Source organism: Pteropus vampyrus, unplaced genomic scaffold (genome assembly GCF_000151845.1).
Source record: "Pteropus vampyrus isolate Shadow unplaced genomic scaffold, Pvam_2.0 Scaffold102, whole genome shotgun sequence".
Lineage (NCBI taxonomy): Eukaryota > Metazoa > Chordata > Mammalia > Chiroptera > Pteropodidae > Pteropus > Pteropus vampyrus.
In genome coordinates this window covers 5,583,479-5,589,115 of record NW_011888883.1, presented here as the reverse complement: position 1 = coordinate 5,589,115, position 5,637 = coordinate 5,583,479, and positions in this window count along the sequence as shown.

The window sequence follows — 5,637 nt, the reverse complement described above, 5'->3', positions numbered from 1 at the left end:
CATCTTCTGCTCTCCTCTCTTGGAAGCCAGAGACAATTTACCATGCTGTGAAGATGAAAGACTTTGTGGAGGGACTCTGCTTCAGCTGAGCCCAGACACCTGCCAGGGGAATGTAGCTGCATGAGTGAGCCCGGGAGAGATCTATTATTCCCAAGCAGAAAAGCAAAGTCAGCTAGACAACCCTCAGAATTGTGAAAAAGACTAAGTCTTCTTCAGCCATTGTTTTGGGGGTGATTTTTATACAGCAGTGGATAATAGATACAAAAAGACTTGGTGATTATTGGTTGGGGGGTGCAGGAAGGAAGATTCATAATGAATCCAGGTTTTTGGATTGAATAATTGTAGTGTCAGTAAGATAAACTTAAGGCAAGAGTCAAGAGCAGAACATGGATTTCTTGGAGTGGTGGTTTTTGGTAATGGTTATAGATGACAGGTTCAATTTCAGACATGTTGAGTGCAAGATTCCTAGAAGACATCTCAAGTGCAAGTGTTTTGTGGGTAGTGTTTCTATGAGTCTTGGCATAGATTCAGGAGTTGCCAGGAGAAAGGAATAAAGCCAGAAGAATAAACAAGATTGTCCATAGTATAGAAAGAAGAAGAAATGGCCCAAAATAGAGCCATAAGGAACAGTCACATTTAAGAGGTGAATAGAGAAGGAGCCTGCCAAAGAAAAGGAGAAGTGGTCAAAGATAAGGAAGCCAAGTATGTGTGGTGTATCACTTTAGTCACCAGAAGAGTGTTTGAAGTAAGGGATGTCCATAGCTTTAAATGCTGCCGAGGAGACGAATATAATAAAAAGTTGTTTATGTGGGCCATTGGTGTCCTTGGTGAAGGCTGTTTCTGAGGAGCAGTGGGGCAGAAGTCAGACTGCAGAGGGATAGAGAATGGTACTCAGTGCACAGAAGCAACTCTTACAAGATTTTTGGCCTTCAAGGAGAAATGTAAGGCTGGAGAAGAACAAGGAATAGAAAAGGGTTGGATTTTTAAATAGGAGATAGGTATGAATGTTAAAATATCAGTTAGAAAATTAACAGGTGAACCTTGAGGAAATTGTGGTTAAGTGAAATAAGCTAGTCATCAAAAAATACTATGCAACCCCACTTAGATGAAGTGCTTAGAAATAGTCAAGATGATAGGGATAGAAAGTAGAATGATGGTTGTCAGGGTCTGGGGGGAAGAGGTCATGGAGAATTATTTTTATAGGGCATAGTTTCTGTTTTACAAAATGAGGAGCTATAGAGATGAATTGTGGTGATGGTTCCACAACATTCTGAAGGTATTTAATGCAGCTGAATTATATACCTATAAGCAGTAAGATAGTAAATTTTGTTATGTGTACCTTGTCACAATTTTAAAAAAATTGGAAAAATTGACCACACAACCTGATCAGAAGCTAACTCATGTTCTTTCAAGTCTGAATGTGGAGATATATGCTCTCAGGAATAAACTAAGAACCTAAGACTATTTGGCTTTTCTTCAACTGGAGAATCCCAAGGACGCTGGAAACATATAGATGGTAATATAACAGGACAGTGGTAAAGACTCACAAAATATATGCTAGTACTTCCAGGAGAGTTCCATTTAAACAACTCCCCCTGTTTCCCCTGGGAAAAGCTGGCTGTAGTCCTGGGCTATAGGGCTACACAAAAGAGAGGTCCGCCACCCAACCACCTCAAGATATGAGATATCAATAAAGCAGAGGCAATAAGGATCTCAACTGAGCAGCTGACATACCAAACAGCCACCACTATAAGTCTGTATCTAATATTCTTTGCCTCCACCTACTTCTAATCCCCACTTTACTTTTACAACTACTATGTAATTAGAACTAATATGGAAGAGCCCTTTGCTCTGCTGAATACTAACACCAGAATAGTTTCTAAGCCAAGGCAGAAGCATCCAACAACAGGGGCTGGAGAAAGAGAGGGAATAAGGTAGTAGTGTGACAAACATACTCCAAGCAGTTCTCTACCTGGCCACTCACTTCCCACAAGGTGTTTGAAGCTATTCTTGGGAAAATCTGTCCCAGACTCTGGATTAGAAAAGCAGGGTACTGGAGCCTTCTGGCATCAGCCCTTCATGTCCCCTTCCCTCCATTTTGTCATTTTTGGAAGATGCTGCAATCTGAGTCAGTCAACAGTTTAAGGAACATCTATTCCCAAGCAGAAAAGCAAAGTCAGGTAAAACTGCAGAGGATTCCTAAGAACCAGATATCTACGTCTAGCACCAAGAGAAACCTGAAGAGGGCCCCTGAAATTACAACATCTTGAGTGGTATTGGTGAAGGAGATGGGCCAGTCCCTTCTTGCGAAGGTGATGGGCCTGACCTCATACATGGTGTATAGAGGACTCAACCCTGATGCCATCTATTCTTTGCAAACCTTCACTTGGGGTTTCTTGCCAGAATTATTTTTGCATAGCACATCTTCTTATTGTCATTACTGATGTCTTAGTGACGAACATATCTCAATTATCTTCAGTTAACATTAATAAAGAATACATCAACAATTGATTATTTCTTATGAATGTAGCCAATTTAAAAAAAAAGTCCACTGTTAATGGATAATGAATATATCTAGAATCTTCTACTGGATCAAACCTTCGTTTCCCAAATGAGTTTCTCTGTTCTAGGGCACAGTTTATCATTCCATATATAGGAACTTACTAAAACAACAGTGAAAACAACAACAAAAAAAAAACTTTGGGGACTAAAGCTCACGAAGAGCTCAATACAGTTTTACATCACTGATGTCTCAAAACTACACAAGGCCACTGAGGCAGCTATGGTCCATTGAGCCCTAGGAGTTAACACTGGAAGGAATGAATATGGTCTGTGAAAGAATATGAAATGCAGTAGTACTGGGATGACATTCAAGAGCCATCCATACGAGTGAGTCTTACCTTTTTAAAAGACACATTCCTTTAAGGAGGGAGTCTCTTGCCAGGAAAATGTATTTAAACTCAAAATACTGAGTATACTTCATAGACTCCATGAAACTATCAATTGAATTTTTAGGAGTCTAAGCCACCAGATTAAGAACCATTGTTTTAGATTTCTACCAGATGCCCATTTGCTCCTACTACTGAAGAGTCTGAAGCACATCCCATCCCATTTTCCTCCTCAGATTTAGGACCAGACAGCTTCTGATTGAATAAACTCAGTTTGGACAGTTTCAGTGTATCATAGTGCTCTAAATATACTATCTTCTTGCTGATCTAAGCACCTAGACCTCTATAATATAGACTTGAACTGCTTACCATTACTCATCTTCTACCAAGGAAACTACAGTCACTGTTTATACTCATTCGTTGTCTCATTAATTACCAAAAAAAAATCCAAGTCATTTTTCTCTCCAAACTAACTTAACCTAATAGACAGCTCACTCCAGTTGTTAGAAAGAAAAGCTTTTTTGCTTTTTTTTCAAAAAATCTGAATGAGTTAGCATTACTAACAGAATGTAAATTATTTACCTTTAAAAAAAAAAAAAACAGTGGAGACAATTATGACAAGGTATACCTCAGAGTCTCCAAAAATTCCATACTTACAAGTTACCAAAACAATCTCAATAATAGTATACTCTGCAAGTAGAAGACCCCCTCATCTTTAAAAAAAAAAAAATTAATTTCATTTCATTACTCTGTGCAACTAGCATGAAAATAAACAATAAATATACAGAGACTGGAAGAAGCAGAGAGAAAATAGAAAGAACATAGATGAGAATAAGACATAGCCAGAGAGAATAATAAACTAGGAGAGAAAGACAGGAGAGAGAGACAGAGAGAAAGAGGAGTGTGTGTCACTGAGTAGAAGATGATATGTGTAACACAAATCTTGGTCTGTACCTTCTTTCCCCAGTTCTATGGCCAGTGAAAGTTTAACAGCCATTTCAAATGGTGGGAGTTTGGGAGACTGAGAGGCTTCATTGATCCCAACTTTGAATGTCTCCAGTAGGGTTCTAAAGCCACTCTAATATTTTACCCATTTTAGGTAATTTGATCTTTTTGCTCATTCTAAGTTTCTTTCTCTATTTCTGAAGTTCTATGAGAAGTAAGGGTTAATTCTTAGAAGATGGATCCCCTGCAGGTTGGCCTCTCAAAAAAGTGTTACGCTCCTACAATGTACTTTGGAACTTAGCCATGAGCAGTGCTATGAAAATCAATCCTGGTCAACTTCAAGGCTAAGAGCACAGTCCCCTGCTCACACCAGAATACAATACTCCCCTTGTTCATTCTTGAAAGCTGAGGTAACGAATCATGCTACTAGCTTACTATGCCATACAGGCATAACTGCAAGGCTTAACTCCAACCCCCATATTACATCAGGGGAATATCTGGGGTTTCCCTAACCATGAATGCTAAACTGGCAGATTAGGGTGGGAGCCAAGACCTCACTACAGTCTTTCATAATTCTAGCCCAGCTCTTGATCAATCAGAAGATAATCAGTATTTCTTAATCATGCAGCTTAAAAACTCCCCAACCCAAGGGTTAGAATCCTTCCCCTGGAATCTGACTACCAGCCCTGCCAGACCTTTGTGCACTACCTGAGAACACAACAATCTTTCCTGTCTCCCTGATTTTTCCACCAATAAATACCACCCCACAAGTCTAACATGTGTGCTACAGGGTTAGGTGATGTTGTTTGTACAATAGCCAGTGATTTCACAAAATATATCTAATTATGGAAATGTTCCCGGATTTTAATAAGACAGACTACTGAGGCTATGAAGCTATTCAAATTTAATACTACCTACACTTTCTACTCTACTCCTCAATGCCCAAAATTAAAAAAAAAAAAATCACTAGGACATGCAATTATTGGGACTAAAACCAACCTAAACATTAATTTGAAGCACAAAGCCTCTTCGTTCCCACTCCATCCTCTCTATGCAGTGAGTCCATACCTTTTTGAACAACTGCCCTGTGTACCCTGATTCTAAAGCACTTTTTATGGCACCACAGAAAGATGGTTAGAGGAATATCATAAGAGGCCAGTCATGCATTTGATCTCCAGGTTGAAGAAAGTAGTTGCGATCTCTTTCAAACATCAGATTGTTACTTTTACTGCAGTCACCCTCCGGTGACAATAGTAAAAGAACAAGGATAAACTGACACAAATCTAGTAACCCTACAGAAAAAAAATTGTACAGTGGTGATAGTGGGTAATCAGCATATATAATCTTTCTATAGAGCAATCAAAATGTCATCATTGCTGTTTGAGAATTGACATATACTGGGTAACAAAATGGGTTTCCCACACTGAGGGATGAATAGGAGTTCTGCTTGAAGAAGAAAATACCAATTTCCACAATTGTAACCCATTACTCTAATAGCCTCTTCTCTGGTTAGAGAGGAGCCCCTATGGCTATGATGATGCATCTTCAAATCAGTAGTCTTTTCATGTCAGAACGATTTAGGAAAAATAATAAAAGAATGAATTAAACAGCATAGAGGACCTTCTTAGGCTCTGAAAAACATAATGTCATATAAAAGTGGATGCCCTCTACTTGGCTAATATGAAAATGGAATTGAAAATATATTGCTGTGGTTCTTTTTAAAATTTGATAGTTCATTGAAATTGCATTTTTAAACTACTTCTTTGGTTCTAAAAAGAATATTTCCCCCTATTTCTTTCTGAAT